Source organism: Pangasianodon hypophthalmus, chromosome 19 (assembly GCF_027358585.1).
Source record: "Pangasianodon hypophthalmus isolate fPanHyp1 chromosome 19, fPanHyp1.pri, whole genome shotgun sequence".
NCBI lineage: Eukaryota > Metazoa > Chordata > Actinopteri > Siluriformes > Pangasiidae > Pangasianodon > Pangasianodon hypophthalmus.
In genome coordinates this window covers 7,682,406-7,703,861 of record NC_069728.1, presented here as the reverse complement: position 1 = coordinate 7,703,861, position 21,456 = coordinate 7,682,406, and the positions used below count along the sequence as shown (strand labels likewise).

Sequence of the window (21,456 nt, the reverse complement as noted above, 5' to 3'; positions counted from 1 at the left end):
TGCATTGAGAGATGTGCAGAGGTTTTAATTTGATGAAAGTGGTGGCTCTTTTGGAGAGCTTGAAGCTTAGTCAACACCTGCTGATGGACGTGAGATGTATGCACGAGCACTTACGAGAGGAGATGATCGTTTTATTGTAAAGTGGCCTTATGTAACATGTTCAGTCTAAAGTCATTTTTAACCGAGGAGCTGATCTTGATCAGGATGCATACTTAAATCTATATAACCTTTAAAAATGCTTATTAAACCATTTTCAATTTTCATTCAGCAAAGCAGGGAAAAAATATCTGATTTTAACTAGTCAATAAACAATATAAAACTAGATTCATATGGAATTATCCATAAAGAGAGGAACATGGAATAGTGGATTACTTCACTGCAGTACTTGATATAATTTTATAGGGTTTAATCGATGGTGACTATCTACTGTATGTATCTCAGTGGTCACTACTAATCTCCAATGTTCTCATACAACATTTTAAGTTAAATGGTAGAGCAAGCATCGCATTGAACAGTCTCTCTCCCAGTTAAGAATATCTTAACTTTGTGATGCTTTTAAGAAACTCAGCCCTGATTGTCTTCTTAACTACTTCTACAGATTTTCATGTACTTTTGACAGAGACAGCACAGGGGTGAAGAAATATCACTGGTCACTCTAATACCCACCTCAGAACTAAAAGGTCATTTTTCAACATGAATTTTGTTGAGCAAGTGCTAATCAGTCATGATGTAATTTTCAATTCAGTGCAATTTCATCATTCAGTGCACTCTAGTCACGGTTTAAAATCTGATCAATTGACAACAAATCATGTCAAAGTAAAGCTAAATGTCAACTAAGTACTATCTCATATCACCACAATGTTATTTGTTTCCAGATCAGTTGGATTAAGAACTGTCTGTCTGTTCTTTTAAAACATGATCTGGCAACCAGTAGAAACACTTTTATACACTTTCATCACACAGTTTGGTTTTACATGTCTGTGAACCTGCTGAAGCTGGGTTTCATAGCTTATTGTATTGTTGGATTCATTTCTTAAGGTATCTGTCTGAACACACATGATTGTCTGGTTGCTGTTTGATAATATTGCCTTTTCTGAATGAAGTCCAATTTCATACAGGTATCAAACTAAACAACATATCTGGTATCCATGCAAGTAATCTCTAGAAGCTAAAACTTGCAAAAAGTGCAAAAAGAAAAAACAGCATGCAGGTTCAATGGCAGATTGGAATGGTGTCTCCACCATGCAATGGTGCGGGATATTGTTAGATGCCTATCTCATACAATATGCAGGAGATAGATAGAAGTCTCCCATAGCACAGAATGTAGGAGATAGATGGAATGGAAGTCTCCAAGAACTTAGAAGGTCCTAGATTACCACTGACCCGGATAACCAAATGGGGACCAGGCGTGCATTATTTTATTAGAAAAAAATAGGATTAGAATTTAATGGGACAATAAACAAAAATCCCAATGACCAAAGCTGTCCCCTCCTGGAGGAATTCTGCATCCATAGAAGGTGAGTCAAGAAACTCCCTACTATGCATGTGCACATGTATGTGTGTGTGTGTGTGTGTGTGTGTGTCGAATATAAAGCCATATTTCTTAAATGGTATTTCCTGAACTTGTCTGTTACTACTGAAACCTCCACATTGTGAAATATGCCATGAAACCAGGAAATATGATAAAAATGACACTAAACATGATCAAGAAATACACTGATTTAAATACAAATGATCATTTTTTTAAATTTGATAAGGAAACTTCCTTTTAAAGCTTTCAGTAGGTATAGGTATGAGTACTCTAATACAAGAAACACCCATAATAATATAATAAATGCATAATTTAACATTGTTCAATAAGCTTTTAGATTTTAGTTTTGCAGTCTTATCAAATAAACTTTAATCAGCTTAAGTCCAGTACCAAATAATCAATGTAAATACTTAAAAAATGGAACTATAAGCATAATTTATTGTACAGGCTGAGCTCTTGTATTCACACTGGGTGCAACTTATAAGTGTTATGTCAGAGCAGCATGACGTTTTAATTCTGTTATTTCTACCACAGCTACACTAGGGCTCCAAGCTGAAATATAGCTGGATTAAGGAAGTTGTCTGCACAATATACCATGTACGTATATTGTATTTTGTGGTGTTTATATCTAGAAATCACTACCATGCTGTTTCCCAGCAAGCTCCAAATTATAGACTAGGAGACATATCAATATGTTTACTGCACACATAATTATGGAAATGCTGCATGCTGCATGTTGCTGGTGTAAATGCTTGCACTGATTTACAAGCGATATTGTTTGCTGTAAAGCCTATTTGCTGTCACAAGGCAATCATGATATTTTAACACTGTTGCTGTGCCACTTGAAATACGCTTGTAAACATGTTGAATGAAAATGAAGTCGCTACTGTTTTATCACTTGTGTCTTGCTAGCCGAGTTGAGATAACACCGCTGTCAATTGCTGATATATATCTGAAATGTGTAGGTTTTGCTCAGTCTTGTCAGTGCTGCAATAGGCAGAATAGGCTGTATAGAATCACTGTGTGATGAATTCAAGTACTAGTTCATTTTTCTCTCAAGTTTTCAATCTGTCGACTATGACAGAAATGCACATCCATAATTTGTGAGCTATGAAAGCTCTGCCTACACAGAGCATAACCTATTCATTTCACATTTAAACCATTTTCTAGTCAGTGTTATCCAGATGTGAAATACAGAGAGGCAATTTGACTCCTGAATGCATTTGAGCTGTGGAGGAGTTCCAAGAATGAGCATAAATAAACATATTCAAGGTGACAACCGGGTGTCATCGTACTGAGCGCAATGGGCATGCATGGAATGAATTGTAGAGAGGAACAAATGAGATTGGTGGTGAAAAAAGCAGGATCTGTGATTGGATGACAGATGAAGATGGCTCAGTGGTTTCCTGTCTGGCTTTGGGGTGTGATAGATGACAAAACTAAGTGTCACCTGAGATTGCCTTATTCTCTACTGACAGCAACCCCCACCCTCCCCAACAACTGCTTCATTCTCTCTCATTTTTTCTCGCTCACTTACTTTTCTTTACTTATGTTTATCAAACACACAGAACCAAGTCTTGCTTCTCTTATCACTGTATTGTATTTCTCTGAGCAGGAGAGAGAAAACGAATTATAACAGTTATTATAATGACTGATGAGAGAAAAGATGATGTTTTTATTAGAAAAAAAAACGTATTTCCTACTGCCATCATCACATGAATTTATTTTTTAAAAATGTACTCTATTATTGCACAAGTTCTACTATTCGATATGCTTATTAAAGCAAGAAAATGAGAAGATGCTTGAAACTACAAAGTACAGAGTTGCTATGAATGGATCAAACTTAATTCTTTTACACAGTGTACTGCAACCTGCAAAAGAAAAAAAAAATTTAAGAGAATCTTATTACTTCTCTGGTTTTAAAGATCCTGCAGCTGCTGTGGATTCAGAAGAAATGAAGGGGCTGTGTGTTGGAAGGAAAAAGGAACAGAGCTTGTTCATCTAACATCAGTGTCATAGAAGTGCTGGTTTACAGGATGGTTTTCATGGTGTTTCAAGATACAATCCCTTTTTTAAAAAGTAACTTACGACAAACAAGCTGCAGCACAAATTGTATAGCAAATAGATGGAAGTAATATAACATTAAAAAAAGAAATTTCCTTTTACAACTACCATAAACTATGTTCTCTGTGTGTCTGAGTGGGTTTCCTCCAGGTTCTCTGGTTTTCTCCCACCTCCTAAAAACATAAAACATGCCAGTAGGTGGACTGGCTAAATTGCCTCAAGGCATGAATGAGTGCTTGTGTGTGTGTGTGTGTGTGTGTGTGTGTGTATGCATGGTGCCCTGAGATGGACTGGCATCCCATCGCATGAGAGGTAGCATGACTCACACAAGCTCATCTATAAAAAAACACATTTTCAGATCATGATTTAATACAAAGCACGGTTGTCTAAATCCAAATGCCATAGTCCAACAAATAATTCTTACTGTATAATGGACAAATTCTCCAGAGTGAACGCCAACCACAGCTAGGTTTCTACAAGTGAGAGTGATTAGATTTTCAAGAATTTTCAAATTGTAAATGCATTTGGCTGACAGTTTTAGCCTATTCCCTCTGCAGCATAGTTGTACATGTATAACACAAACAGTGAAAACTCCAGAGGCTGGCCTATGTAAAACAAATACATTCATATAATAAAATAAAATTAACATGCTCTTCTTAAGATACATTCTTAAGATACTTAGAATATTTAAGAAGCAAACCCTGCTCCACTATTTTGTCAGGAGAGAATAGAGTCGCATAAACACCATCTCTGACAGCTTTCTCATCCAAAGAAGTGAGTGACAAAAGAAATTTAATTTAATGTTAACTTGCTTTTATTTACAGTATGCCAACTTATAGGACTTTGCATACAGCCCGTTGCCATGGTTAACTTTTGTTGAAATAACCTTTGTAAATGCTAAATTTCAGTGGAAACCTTTCAAACAATAGGTATCAGCACACAGGTTTGGAGTGGAAGAAGAATGACAGGGAAACAGCAAAGTATGTGTTTTATATAGAACCTGCACATCACCTGCACATCGTAAATACTAAACATTGTCAAAGTTATAGTCAGGTTGATCTAGTATGTACTATTATAAGATTACAATAAACCAAATATAAAGTAAATGTGCTCCTTTCTAGAAATAACTGCTTAAAATTAGCAAAATTATCTGCCAATAGAACAAGACTATTTAAAGATTGAAATGAGTAAAAAATCTTTAGAACTAGGGTTCATAATCTTATGCTGCCCTTAAGTCCTCTTCAAAAGTTCGTGCACATGAATTTGGAGGTGGGAATTACGTTTGGTTTGTTGGTGTTCTATTGGTTTTGGTCAGAAAAAAAAAAAACTTCTTCTGTTTTCATTTAATTATTTTTGTATCATCAACAACATGAAGTTAATTCACATGCATAATCAAAATTCTTAAAGCTGTAAGCGTCACATGCTTATTGGGGGCTATTGTGACTTTTTCTTATTGACAGACCCTGACTCAGAAATTCACGGCTCATGGAAAAATAAGAGTTCCCGAGCAGTAATTAGGACATTATGGTGGCATTTATGTGCATTCACCTCATAATTATGATATTTTCAACAGGACTTGAAAGCAGTATTATACTTGGCTTCTTGTCATCTAGGAAATCCTAAATAAATTTGGCTATGTTCAAGATATTTCCACTTGCTAAGATGTTATTATTTGCAGTAAACACCTTTAATAATTTGAGTAATAGAGTAATAGAGTGGTTGGAATCAAGAATATGTTTCTACTGGGGAAGATGTTTATTTTTTAATAAATTACGCAAGGGAAAAGAGGATTGAGGCCTTGGCACTCAAAATGTCGCTGTTAGCTGAAGCTGCCAAACTGTGTAATTGTTATCGTATGACAACAGCCATTCCTATTTGGCACATAAGTTGTTTTTGTCTCATCAGTCATTAATTACTTAAGCTTGTTATGAAAATGGGATGCTTTTGGTATCTGCTTAAAATTGAAAGGGACAAAGTGAGTTAGAAAATCAATAAATCATTGATGAGACAAATCAAACACACCTCATGTTTAAATGCTGATGCAACACGGATATTTAGTTACGATGCGGTACTCTGTACTGCACACATCATTAGTTAACATGTACTACAAGCCCGTGCCATTACAAAGACGATCATAATTTAAGCATCTTGTCTACTCCAAGGTTTCCTACACCTGCTAAGACATTGCTACTTTAAAATCACTCTGGTGCTGCATATGGAGCTGCACAATATGTGGGTGTTTTGGCAGAACATTTGGGTTTAATGCCTGCCTAGTCTCTTTTTGCTTAACTGGAAATTTTGATAGTTGACCTATTCTACAGCTCTAAGCCTATTGTATACAATCAGTTCCTATATAAGGATCTTTAAAATGCTTAAATTGAAGGGAGAAGAGGAAAAACTGAGGTGTATTGTATTCAAAAATCTAATTATTGGAGAACTGTAAAAACAAAACAAAAAACAAAGAAACAGAAGAATAGTTATGTGTAAATTGCATTTTGAAAATAGGATAAAGCATGAATATTTTACATCTAGACCGCACCTCCCAGCTCCGAAAAACCCCACACCAATGTCAGAATCAAGCAGCCTCAAAATAGGCTTCAGTGCAAGTGGAGCAGCACTGATCTATTAGTTCAGGTACAGCAGGGCCTGCAAATGGTGTGTATTTAATCTTTGAACTTGATGCTTTGATGTCTGGAAGCAAGATCTGAACCTTTTCATCATTTGCTCACACATTCCCCAGGCCATGCAGTAGTAGGGATTTTCCATAACACACATTGTGCTTGAAGGTTCCTGTATGTACTTTACAGTGTCCACTATTTTTGGTCATGATACTGTAGAACCTGGTAAAACTTGATGGGATTTGAGTGCTATTACTGCATTTTTTTTTTTTTAATTCTTTTTTTATTTTTTTACTTTTAAAGCGAAATTATGAATAAATTCAGCAGGAGATTAATTTTGGGTAAAGTGGCATTAGCAATACACAAACATATACTGTAATATACACTGTATGTTTATTTGCTTGTTTATGACCTGTTTGTCAGTTTATTTACTTATTTGCTTTTACACTGTTTTGCACAATGACACACACAAAGTCAAAGGAAGCTGGAGCCTTCTGTAAGCAGTTATCACACAGTCAGCACCTTCATGTATTATATAGTGTAGTGGCGTAGACAAGGGGTCAATTTGGGGTTTGAACTGCCTGAAATACACTATATAGCCAAAGGTATGTGGACACCTGATCATCACACCCATATGTGGTTCTTCCCCAAACTGTTTCCACAAAGGTAGAAGCACACGAATTGTCTAAATTGTCTTTGTATGCTGTAGCATTACAATTTCCCTTCACTGGAACTAAGAGGCCCAAACCTGTTCCAGCATGACAATGCCCCTGTGCACTAAGTGAGCTCCATGTAGACATGGTTTGCCAATCAACCCCACTGAACACCTTTGGGATGATGATTGCACCCCAAGCCTCCTCACCCAACATCAGTGCCTGACATCACTAATGCTCTTGTCTCTGAACAGGCAAATCCTCACAGGCATGGTCTAAAATCTAGTGAAAAACCTTACTTGAAGGGTGGAGGTTATTATAACCTATTATAATAGCTTATGAACAGCAAAATACATTTAACAATCATTTTGGGCTAGCTTCAAGTGTTTTTGTGTGGTTCTTGAGTTGTTGGGATGGGAATTTTGCAGAAACCCCACATAACCCATCCAAGCTTCAGTGAGCTGTTCTTTAACTCTTGCACAACCTTTTTTTTTGTTTGTTTGTTTGTTTGTTTGTTTTATCCGGCAGGATCCTAGTCCTTGAAGCTGGCAAGCAAAAATAATAAAAATACTTCACATGTACTTGTATTCAGTTACACCCCAATGCATGCACATAGGTTTGCATAATGTTCTGCTCCTTATAGTTACTATATGTACTTCTTTCCCCCAAGGTCATTTTTAAAAAATATGTAAGTCATTTAAAATTTACTATTCTAAAGTTAGGTTTTTGGCCTTTTTGGCCTCATTGTTAAATGATTCTGATGTGAGATTGTCATCTGCATGGTGCCACTCATGAAAGATTGTATAGGCATTTCTTAATTAACTTCTGTATAAGCTTTGACATCTGGCCCTGTCTCTACAGCAGAAATTTACACACACACACACACACACACACACACACACAATTACATTAGCTGAAGAAGCATTAACAGCAGTAGAGAGAGGAAGTGTGTGTGAAGGCAGAGAGGCTGCTTATATTCTCCTGGACAAAGTTACAGGATTAAGAAGAAAAATCATTGATCTCTATTTGAAGATCAAACTTAGATTAAAAGATTAAAATTGAGATTTTTTATAACAAAACAAAAAAGTTTTTGTATTTGTGACATTTCTCATTTCATAATAGGACACAATACAGTATGCTTGCATGCACTTAATAGTGAGAGTGTGTCTGTGATGGGTGTGTGTATGCAATTCCATAATAGGGCCAGATGTTCTTTTAACAAGCACCATTTGCTCAGTAGCAGAACACAAGTGATCGGGCGGTAATTACCATCTGGCCTGGGTCATTCTGCAGAGTCATTTTTGAGGAGCAACATACACTTTTACTGTTGCAAGCTGTTGGTGTGTTCAATTATCCAGCTGCATGGTGCACTCTCACTGCCATCCTCCAGTTAAATGCTGATTGCATGGAGTTTGTTTCATGTGTCTGTCACCTTTGTGTTCTCTCTGTAGACATGTTCATTTCAGACCCTTCAGACTTTTAGTAGTGATTTACTACAGGGAACTGGAGCTTTTCTCCATTGAGAAAAGAATACAGGCAGATTTTCTTAATTTAAAGGAGAAAACTGTGGCTCTGTTATGCTGTGGGCAGCTTTTTTGTCATGGTTTGGGTCCATTTATCCCCTTAGAAGGAAGAGTTACTGCAAATCAATACAATCTTATTCTGACTGATCACCTTTATCCTTTGATGAAACATTTTTATCCTGATGGAAGCAATGTTTTCCAGGAAGACATTGTCCCCATGCACAGGGCACAAGGCTTTCCTGAATGACTTGATGAGTATGAAAGTGATCTAAAATTGAGGGAATATTGAGGGACATAAAAGAATGCTGTTTTATCAATCCAGTACCATTCCAGAGTCTTGTAGAATCTGCACCAAGGTGTGTTGAAGCTGTTCTGGAGGCTCATGGTAGCCCAAAGCCTTACTAAATCACTTTATTTTGTATTCCATTAATTTGTCATCTGTTTATATTTAAGTGGTAGTGTCATAAACCAGAGACTTGCATAAAAGTGTAAGCATTATTATTATTATTTCTTATAAGCCAACAGTCCAAAATCCACAATTATAGTAATTAAAATAAGCAAGGATGCTGTCAGGCAGCAGAGACGGCAACAATTACAGAGAGTGTTTTTATTAAAAATAACTGGCAATAGCAAACAAATCCAAAGAACAAGGCAAAGATCAAAAATACAGAACAGGCAATGGGTGAGGCGATGTGTGAACAGAGTATCCAAGAAAGAGGTAAAAAATCAAAAAAGTATGAAACAAGCTAGGGTCAAAAACAGAAATAGTAAACAAAGATCAAAGGCTTGGTATGTCAGGTGAAAATTCTGAGCTGAATAATAATAATAATAATAATAATAATAATAATAATAATAATAATAATAATTTATTTTAAAACTTATAGTGCCTTCAAAAACTGAACAAATACTTCACAAAGTGCCGATGTTGTGAGGGTGCTTATATGCGTGTGGAGGTGAATGACTCCAGGTGTGTGCAATCAGTAATCGGGTGACTGTGAACACGACCACTGTGGGAATTGTGGGAAGTGAAGTTCAGTGCTGATTCTGGTGTAGACATGACATGCCAAGATCAGCTTGAACAGAGATCCAAAGGATAAATTAAGAAACAGGCAGAAGGGAAAAAAGTGCAAATGTCTTTACAGTATTCAAGCAGTTTGCTTTGTGCCACAGGCTGCATGATCAGAACACTGAATAATATTGTTATTTTAAGTAAAGTTCACACTGAAAAGAAATAATATAGTTTGTTCACCTGAGTCAGTGCAAGAAATACAGGCGGCTAGTTTTTGAATAACGCCACGAGGGAAGTCAGATAACTGGGGTAAGGAAAGTACGCTGAAAATTGCAGCAGGCTGTAAATAGCAAACTCAGCAGTCAGTAGTAAGTAGCAAGCATGAAGAAAAAGACAGTGGAGAGCAGCCAGCACCAGACTTCTGCAGAAAAGAATAACAGACTAGAACAGAACTGGAACTGGAACTGCAGGCCATCTTTTAGAATCAATCAATAGGTAATTTGAGTAACACATATAGCAGCGGATCGAATACTTACTGACATGTGCACCATAAAAAAGGCTTGCTGCAGTGAATCATTGTGAGGGATGACACAGTGGAGTGCAACAGCAGATAATGGACCTAGCATGCAGTGAGGGGAAAAATAAGGTAGACTTAATCCATAGCAACAGCCTAAAATTGTAAAAGTGAATGTCCTTTATGGGAATCCTAATAGGAAAAGGCAATTAGGTGATCCAGGAAAGAAAATTAACATTAACAGGTTGTCCCAGCAAAGTATATACATGCGCAGTGAGCTCATACAAATTTCAGAAAAAAGCAACTACATGAGTAATAAACAATAAATAATAGCCTACATGACTTTTGCTTGTGAAGCAATATCAAGGCAATATCAAATTAAATGAAACCAGTATGATATATGACTTACACTAGATAAACTTACACTAGCAGATTTAAACTAGATATTTAATATAACTGCAATTCAGGATTCTGAATCAGCTATTTGCTGTATGGCCTTTGCTTGTCATTTCTTCAGAATGCTTATACATCATTAAAGATTAGATACACAGTTACACAGACTTACTAAATAAATTTGATCATTCTTACAAATATAAAACCATTATGTGAGGCACAAAAACAAAATCATCTTGTTTAAAATGTACTGCATTCATATATCAGCACTGTTTTGAACGCTAATTAGAATTTATCACCTGAATCTTCACTCTGCTTACACCACACTCTTAGAACTTGCTGCAGATTTGTGCAGAAATGTCCTGGACTCTACCATTTTAAAAACATTTTGTCATCAGAACTAATGGTCAGCAGCTCCTTCATTTAGACTCGCTCGCAGGATTTATATTGTTACTCTTTTCCAATGACTTTGGGCTTTTATTTCCTGTTGAGGCTTCGCTGTGCTGTTTTAATTATTTGGATTTGGCCGGTTTGCCCATAGAGCTTGGCAATATGAGGCTTTTCCAGATTACGTCTTTGTGGGATTTTTATCATACAAACATGAAAACAAAAATGTAGAGACTTAGGTTAAAAAGGCCTCCCTTTAGAATTGCCCCTGAACAAAACTAAAACACTAAAAATGCATTTAATATAAATAAAAGATAACTAATCTTCACATTCAGAATATTTTGTTTATAGGAAAATTTCTTACCTAGAAATTTTAACCTGCATATATTAAGTATATGTATTTAGCCGAGCTATGTATGCGATTTTAAATAGCACACTGAAATTAAACAGAAGATTGACCTTGATATCTTGACCTGAGATATGCAGGTTCTAGCTATTTATTGGTGAAAGAAATTATCTATTACAAAGCACATCCTGCTTTTTTGTGTTGTTTATGTGCCACATCTTCATCTGCAACCATCCAAAAAACATGAACTCCAATTCCCAGTATTCTCAGCCTGACACTGAACTACAAACCACATCATATGACCAACACTTCCCATTTCACTCCCTAAATATCACTCATTACTTTTTCTGCTCTCCATTTCTAGAGCAAATATACAGGAAGGGTACAGTGAGATCCTCACACAGATAATATTGTGTAATGTGCTTGTGGTAATCAGGTCCACTTGGTTAAGGATGATCATACCCATAGAAACATTTATCATTCTATCTAGAAGTACACAGTACAAGATCTACAAGATATACCCATTTATTCTTATGTTTAACATCCAGTTTGCATATTTATTACAAGCTAATACATGCTGTTTTCTGGTATTCTAGGGTTGATACTAAGCCGCTATTTTATGTCCTGTGGTTACATGATGTGCACTTTTCACAAGTACATCTGACCAAACAGTGGCTGTATGCAGCTGGGAAAAAGTGGGTTTCAATGGAAAGCTTTTCTGTTTGTTAGGATTCTCTATAAGCATTCACAATTAAAAAAAATAACACCAAACATCCTTTCACATAATCAATATAATTTTTTTTCCATGCATATATATATATATATTATATATAATTTTCTTATCCATGAGAAAAGGGCAGCAAAATGCGGACCTTCTGTGCCAGACAAACTACAAAAGAAGGAATCAGTATACAGACATGAAACAGTGAATTATGTCATGTATGCTATTTGGAGAATGATTTAGGCAGGGAATGTGTAAAGAGAACTTGCAGAACTGACTCATCATCCCGTCATTCCACAGAGATTCACCCACCTTCAGTGTACAAGATAGCAGAGCCTTCGTCTCTCAGTGATACAGCCCACAGTCAGATGTATCAATTTCAGTGTATATGTGTGTATATATACGCACAGTATACAGTATACAGTATATATTTAATAAACTGACAACTCAGTAAATATATATGCCAGTTTATTAAGTATGCTGATCTAATAGCTCAAAAATGAGCAACTGAGTCTGTGGTTTTCTAAAGGTTTGCATATCTGAAAACATGTACTAGTTTACTGATTGATAAATTACATCTCCGTTTTGTGTGTTTGACTTAAAAGTGTTGCAATGCTGAAGCTCTGTCAAAAAGATTTCAGATTTCAAAAAATAAACATGATAGATTGTCTCTGTTTTTTTTTTTTTTGCCTTAAATTACCATTATACTTGTACCGTAAGTACAAATGCGCATGGCAAATTTCAGATTTCTGATATCTGAGCTCTAATAATTTGTGTATACTCACCCCCATTAGCAGCATGAACAACTGAACACATGAACACACTAGCCTCATAGCTCTCCTCCACCTGATATCAGAACAGCAGGTGTGGAACAGGGATTTCTATTAGAGCTGTTGTTCTCACAGGACCTCAGGAACAGCATTCTAGTGACCATAAACTCATTTCATCTCAGCTAGTACAAGAAGGAACAGAGCACAGATTGATATTCATAGTAAATGCATATCAGTAAATGTGTCCACATGTGAAGGCCGAGGTAAACCTGTAGCACAGATATCAGCAATATATGTATAATAAATACATGAATTAATTTATATGAAATAGATACTGCAAGAATCAATTAGCCAATCAATCATTTTTATACAAAAAAAAAAGTCTAATTTATGCTGTCATATTTGAAAGGCGGTGAGTTTAACTCCAAGGATTAACAGCTACAAAGTTAAATTATTGGCTGAAATCTGAACTGCATGCCTGAACTTATTGTTGTGTATTAGAGTCTCAGTAAACCCTAATACAGCAATGCTGTTGAGAATTTTGCAGTTCAATTTAGATGTGTCCCATGCTTCACAACAGCCATATACAGCATCAGCAGGGAAAAATCATTAATACCATGCATTAAAAAGCAGAAAAAAGTGCTTTGCTAAAGGAATCCTTTGTGTGCAACCTACTGCTGTGGATTTAGATAAATTGGACATCAGTTTTTGGCAAAAACTCTAAAGCCCTCTCTTTTAAGAGTTTGAACTGTGTTACCAAACCATTAAAAAGTTACAGCTTTGCATCGTTGGTCCCTACTGCTCAGTGGGATTAGGTCAATACAAAGCTGCCATTGCTCATTGCTATTGCTTGGCCTTTAAGTGTTACACACAAGGCAACATTCAGTGATAAAAAATCCTTAAAATATCTAGAACCAAGCTTCCACAAAAGAAACACCAATCACACACACACACACAAGCAAAGGCACTGAAATGAATCTTTACTTCGGGTGAAGTGATGCAGTAATAAACACTAAGCTGCAAATTCATCTGAAGCACATATAGCTTCCATAATGGAAACTTCATTTGGTGGTAGAGTTGGAAGTGGCCACACAGTCATAACTGTACAATAAGTACAGCAGGGGGATCAAGACACAACCCAAGGGGGCTTCAGTGCTGAGGGTGAGGGAGGGTGAGACATCTCTGCCCACCCGTACTGCTTGTGGTCTGTCTGACAGGAAGTTGGAGATCCACTGACACAGGGATGGGCAAAGTCCCAGCCTCCAACATGGTGGTGAGTTTGGAGGGAATTATAATGATAAATGCTGAAGGGTAGTCATCAAACTGCATTTTAACATAATTTCCCTTCCTGATGTCCAGAACTTTCTGTACATACCATAATTTAGGACAAATGATAATCCTTACTCACAAAAACTGAAACATGCAGTCATGGAGCATCGGTATAATGCTGGAGAGGTTTGTTTTCTTGGGAAGTGTGTCATATTTTAGACCCTTGAGCTGCTATGTAATTGAACTATGCCGACATTTCTTCACCTCTCCATGTCTGAATAATTCATAGATTTTAAAAAGGCTGCTGAGTGGAAATCCTAGTTGATTAAAATGCGTGACTTTAATGAAATTGTTGATTGACAGTTGTGAATGAGTCACAACGGATGTTTTTATCTCTCATGATATGATTATAATTACAAACTCTAACTGCATGTTCAAGACGGTGTCAAATATTTTCCAGGAAAAGAACACTAGCTGTGATTTGCCTGTTATATTTTGACGGTATGTCTAATTGTTTGAATTTCATGCTGTTATGAATCATACGCTTTTGAATCTGTCAGTATAGTGAGGTGCTTGAACTAATAACAACAGTTGTGTGAACATTATATCACGGCATCCTTCAAACAAACAAGGAACCTTAGATCAATGAACAGTGCTCTATATTCACCACTTTTGTTGTTTTTGCCATTTAGAAAAGTTCAATCCTATGTCCCATGACTACTATGTTCTCTCTCACACTGGACCCAAGCCCAGAGCTCTGTACAGCCAGTTCAAGCTCCTCACATGCCAGCAATTCATTATAATGAGTAAGCTTTTTGGTGGCCCTTTCTTCTGTGCTCATATGGTATTTTATAGAAGCCCTTATCCAAGTTCTGTTTATTACATTTTTCCATCAGTATATTATTGGAAAAATAAATTACATAAGCATGATTCCTGTTATTTACCACCAAGCAATTTGTCAGATTTATGATCACCCCTGGGATGGTGATGTGATTACTGTAATTCACTCCCCTAGCTACCTAGTTATTGCACTACAGTCAAGATATAGCCCAATACAGCTGTACAGTATTGTTAAAGAATGACAAATACTGTACGTGTAGAATGTAGCTAACATGTTTGTGTTCGTCAGACTCCTGCCAGCTTTCAGTAGTGAGTTTGTATATTTGCACTACTCATGATGGCCTCATTTGCAGGCTGTTTTCACTCACACAACTTGCAAGCTGTGCTGGCTGGTAAGAGAGGATGAGAAAAGGCCAGTCTTACTCCGAGCTGTTATTGCAATTGCTCTGATCTGATCTCATGCCAAATGTGCAGGAATTATAATTGCAAGTGCAACTGTATTTTAGGTGAATTAAATTATTACAGATGGACTCTAACCTGCTCTTAAGCTTAATTCAGCTTAATTATAAAGAAGTGATAGGAGTGCAGTGATGGCCTGGAAGAGTTCACATTCCCAGATGCAGAACAATGCAGTTAGGAACATGGGACAGAGGAAATGTAATTGAATTCAAACTGATCATGTGTATTTCATGCCAGAATATTTGATCTTGTTTGACCTTTTAATGTAAGTTTTAATGGTTTAATGTCAGATTCATGGTGAACATGTCATAATAGTAAATGGACCACACATCTAAACATGTACAGTTGGGTCCAAAAGTCTGAGACCACACTGAAAATCTGGGATTTTATTTATTTATTTTTTTTTTAAATAGGAAATAAATAGAAAGTTTTAGAAATTTGAAATATTTAAAACGAAGAAAGTAAAGGTTCAATATCTTGAATATTTAATATTCACAATTCTGCTCTATTTCTAGGTCCCTATTTAAATGTAAGCAAATTTGTGATAATGACCATGTTAACTTCTTTGTACAAAAGGTCAGATTTCCCTCACAATCTTTTGCACAAACTTGTGGAGTCCATGCCAGCTCAAGTGCACACCGTCATTAAAGCAAAAAGAGGACATAGCATATACTAAGAGACTCTGAAATTCATGTACATATTTCATGTAAATAAAGATTCTACTCTCTCTCTCTCTCTTTATATATATATATATATATATATATATATATATATATATGTGTGTGTGTGTGTGTGTGTGTGTATATATATATATATATATATATATATATATATATATTCATATGTTTCCCTTTAGAGAGATGTAAGAGCTCCATTTCCTGCTTTGCATTAACAATAAAGAGCTATTAATTGAAACTTTAAGATTGTAGATCAGGTTTGGATTGAAAGACTTTTATAAACCTATGTTTGGTGGGTGAGTGTAGCATTTCCAACATATTTTAATCATACTGATGCATAGTGAAAAAGATATTTTTATGAGTTATTTATTTTCTTAGAATGAAGACTTCAGTTAATGGTTTGATTTCTCTCTAAAGCAATTTGTCCATGTGAGATTAAGCTAATTAACTCCTTCACTCATTCATATATTCATAGTGTAATAGACACCTAGTCTTTTTTATTGAAATTAATGAGCTTTAATTAATTTTGTTCCCTCAACTCCTTATGGGGCAGCCCATGCACATGTTGTGGTCTCAGAGGGATTCACCCCTGAGGAACACCAGCATTGGTAACCTGTTCATCAAGATCCTGGACAAGTTGATTGACAGCATAGCCCTTTATGATACCTTCTCCATCTTTGGGAAGATCCTGTCATGCAAGGTTCAGGCTTTGAACTATTTGGTTCTGAATAGCATCTGTGTAGCATGATTAGCATGTTTTTTGTACTAAAGTCCTGTATTAGCTCTGTTTGATATAAATGTGTCTTGACATGATGTGTCTGTCTTGAAGGTGGTAGGTGATGAGAAGAGGTCAAAAGGGTACGGCTATGTCCACTTTGAGTCTGCAGAGGCAGCGGATTGGGCGATCAAGAGGCTCAACAGCAAACTGCTAAATGGCCACATAGTGTAAGCCTTTTGTAAATTACTACATTTTACCAGCCTGGGTTCAAGTGTCCGGGTTCTTTTTACATTTACTCTTTTGTGCTTAACTAATTTCATTTGACATTGATTGAAATCCTTGTATGGTTGATACATAGGCGATCAAAATTACAGAATGACGTTGACTGAAATACCCTCTATTGGGTCATATGAGGGTATTTCAGTCAATGTCATGCTGTAATTTTGATGGTGTAGGCATAAAGACTATAACAGCAGTGTTTAGATGAAGACTCTAAGAGCAGTGTCTCTGTTGTGTTACAGGTCCATTGAACACTCTGTCTGGAGCTTTGTCTGGAGCACGAGGCTGAGACAGTCTCCCACTGCCAAGTCTTCACTAACATCTACATCAAAAATTGGGTGAAGACATGGACGACAAAAAGCTGAAAGACATCTTCAGCAAATTCGGTGAGAATTCCTAATAGACAGTGTTATCAGTTCTAAACATTCACATAACCAGAATGAGTTATGCATTTGAACGTGAAATGAACATTATGAAGAAGTCTTATTAGAATGTATTCTAGAGTTCAGACTGAGTTTTAACATTTTGTGTGTGTGTGTGTGTGTGTGTGTGTCTGGCTGAGATGAATGAGAAGGAGCTGAGCGGCAAGCAGGTGTACGTGGGCCGAGCACAGACTTAAGTAGAGAGACAGGCCGAACTCAATCACAAGTTCGAGCAGGTACATACACACACACACACACACACACAAAGGATGCTGACTCTGCCTTCTCTGCTGTAGGATCTGAACCTCTACATGAAGAACCTTTATGACAGGGTACATGACAAGTGTCTGCATAAGGAGTTCTTGCAATTTGGAACATCGCCAGTGGCATGTCCTAATGTGTCTCCTCACTGTCTCCTTCAGGTGATGATGGAGAATTTGGCTTTGTGAGCTTTTCATCCTCTGAGAAAGCCACATAGGCCAGGAGGGAGATGGGCAGGAAGCTGTATGTGGGTGTGGCTCAGCTCAAGAGGAATGCCAGGCTTACCTTGCCCGTCAGAAAATGCAGAGGATTACGAGCCTCTAACAACCTGTGCTGTCTCCCTGCTACATTGTGAACACCACTTCTGAGGTACACATTAAAATGATTCAAGATTGCAATTAAATTGCCCCACATTACATGATTGGATGATTGGATGATTGGATGACTCCACCCCACCCCCCCATGCCGCCCCTCTGCAGATGATTATAACTTGCTGCTGGTTGAGAAAATCCACCCAACTCTGGCTTGTTTGTAGGTGGTTGAAATGGACGCTCTCCTGAAGGCAAGGGAAGCTAGTTACAAGCCAATAAGGATCTTTAATTAAAACTAAACATGTGCTTATAATTGGTTATGTGATACACAGCAATAGGTTGTATTTGATTTACATTTAGAATTATCATCACATCACAGGTTACACAGTTTACGTGGAGATAAAAATTACAAAAGTCAAATGAAATTCTTAAGTTGAAAAGTTCCATCAACTTAAAGCAGTCTCTCTCTCTCTCTCTCTCACACACACACACACACACAAACACACACACACTATGTAGCTGTGAAAGACACACACGCTGTGTAGACTAAAACCACGCTGCATTTTTCTTTCAGGAAACCCTGAAGATATTCTATAATAACAACAACAATAAGAAGAGGAAGAAGAATAAGAGAAAGAAGAGTTAAACATTGCAAATAACACTGCAAATATTAAAAAGTGGTCTGGGTCTTGATTATTGTCATATTAATTAAGATTTAAAGAGAAACTTTTAAATAAAAAAAAAACTTTTAAAATTGTAAATTTATTAATTCAAGAGTATTAAATTCTTAAGTATTAACTGAGAAGAATATTTACTGAGGAATGTTTTCCTGAAGACCAACAACAAATTAACATCACAGAGTCAAAGCTTCATTCTGTTTAGAATATTAAGTTGTAAATGGCTGAGTTGTTAAATGGCTGAACGAAGGTCCAGCTGTTGCAGGGTTTTCGACCTTAACTGCTCCTCTCCAGCCAGGCACAATCTCACTGGTATTGTTTGACTCATTTGCTGCCCATGATTGCTGAGGCTTCGTAAGAAAAAGGGGTGGTAAAAGCAGCTTGCAGCCAAACAACGTAACAGTGCGAGAATGAATCTAAGGATGGAGATGCTCAAAAAAAAATACATAAGCAGAGGCAAAGCTGTGAAAGACTTTGAAGTTGATTAAAGAGAAGCTGTAGATAATATGAGAAGAGAGGTAATCAATGCAGCTGATGAAGCATGAGAGTGATGTGCAGATGACTTGGTGTGTGTGAGCAGCTGAGTTTTGAGTTTTCACAGTCAGCCCAATAAGAGAGCATTTGAAAAATCGATAAGAGAGATAATATAACCACGGATTGGTGTTTTAGCATCATTAATATTCATGCAAAGTAAAGCGCAAAAGACATGCAGTGCATGCATGTTATGGAGATTACAAAAAAGCACAAAGACCTGCATGGATTTTGCAGCCACACTATCTACATATGCCCAAAATTAATATATATGAATATAGAAAATTCACATTCAAATGCACTTTTTGAATGTCTTTAGGATAAAAAAGAGAGCTGAGACCATCTGAATGATTCTAGAGCAGTTCCTACAATAACATGAGAAGATGGAAGAGAAATATATAGTGATTTACAGTATCAAAAGCTGCTGAGGTCACAAAGGACAATATTTCAGTACCAGGTGGAAAATACTTGTTTAATTGTGCTTCTTTATTATACTTAAGTATTATTTTGGGGGGATTATATTTTACTTGAGTGTTATTGAAACTGAATTTTTGTATTCTTAATTAATTACATGTCCAGGAAAAAAATTACTCATTCATGATTCCTTACATTTTTATTTAGACCTCCAAAGTAGGCTACTCGTTACACATCTCGAAGGCCTCATCTCTCATCCAGCCAAAAACTGGATGCTACATATCAGTCGAATAGACTCTGTTCAGCGTCCAGTCATTTCAGTTTAGCATCCAATGAAGCTAGAAAAAACTATCAAAAATCGTACCAGCTCATCATCTGCAATGAAATTCTCATGCTAATGTAGTTACAGCTATCCATGTGTGTTTGAATGTGGTTAGCCACAAAAGATTGTATATAATGAGTTGTCTCCTATGCCTTCTGAGAAAAAAAAAGCATGTTGAGGTGATTTCACTAATTTGCTAATTATTATTAATTATTAATGCTGACTATATTTAACTGTTAGCCTGTTTTCTTTGCTAATGCCAGGTAGACTAGCATCGACTCCAGTAGCTAACATAAATTGGCTAAGCAGCGAGTCAAATTCTAGCATAATGGTAAATATTGGTTATTTGAATGATATTTTAAATCATTAGCAAACTATGTGACCTTAGTCATGTATATGACCAGAGATTGAATTATTGAAATGTTGTCAGGAAAAATACAGTGGTTGCTTTTAAATGAAAAACATCTTCTAATTGATTTGAATAAAAACAATTAATTTTTAATGTGTGAGTATTAATTTAAAAGTAGCAACTTTTTAAACTTTCTTTTCAGTACATTTTTGTTTGGAAACTTCCACTTTCAATGAGTAAGATTTCAACACATTATCTACTGTATAATTTGACTTTGAACATTTTCCACCCCTGTTCATTATGTAGTGTGTGTACTCACAATAAAGTTAAGGTCAATGTCAATGTCACTGTGATGTCATTCCTGCTCCACTATTCACAGATGTGCTATTCTCGTGCTAATTAATTTATTGTGTGCAGCTTCAGTAAACAGGAATCAATTGCCTTTAAATTATAGATGTTTTATTTTAAACCATGAGATAAAAAAAACCCTTCTACTTATATTTAGACTGCTATTTAGACTTACCTGCTCGGGAGGCAGAAAATTAACCTGCCTCGGGTGATTAATCACCAGAAGAATAGTCCTCTCCTTGATATTAGGAAGGCATGCAATTTTGCACTGTAAACATAATCCACTGCTGTGCAAGCATCACCTTTTCGTGATGAGTGGGTATGGATGACTGGGTATGGACCTAAGAACTAATATTACTATATGAACCAAATGCATGTTGAAAGTGTGAATGTGTTCAACTATTGCTTACTCATTTTTTATGGCTTCTTCTTTACAGCTTTCTCTTTTATACAGTATAACACAGACAAACCTAATGATTGTCATTTCATTTTTAAATTACTGCATTTGCATCATGTATACAACATTCAGTTACAAATTATTTTGACATGTTTTTAGATGCACATTTTTACAAGCAGTGTATGCCCAGACAATTTGTTTTCAACTTTAAAGATTTTACCATTCTTACATATGACAAATGAGCCATAACTGCTGAAAACCCATCAAAACATCTCAGGTAATGAGATTTTTATGAAATAATCTCTAAGCAGCAACTTAATGGCATGTTAAAACTAGACTGAGTGTGAATATATGGCATGGTTCCATGATCCACATGGCTTTGGCTAAGGTGACTGAGATGTAATGAAGCTTGCTGGACCTGACTGAGGTATAATTAGATAAAACTGATTGTTATAACAGGACAGGGACAGGAATCACTGGCTAAAGCTCATCAGATACTGCACTGGCCTTGAACTCCATAATGGCTGAAGGTTTGGATTGAGGTTTGTTATATGTTAGTGTATCTTCTTTAGTAGCATTTTGGTGTTATATTCTTACAAAGTATAAATACAGGTCAACGTTATTTAAAGGGAACTTTAAAAAAAAAATCTTTC

General features: G+C 36.3%; 1 pseudogene; it reads left to right on the top strand.

Moving 5' to 3' along the window:
- Positions 1-16,315: 16,315 nt before the first annotated feature.
- Positions 16,316-17,778, top strand: LOC113545198 (polyadenylate-binding protein 1-like; annotated as a pseudogene).
- The last annotated feature ends 3,678 nt before the right edge of the window (positions 17,779-21,456 follow it).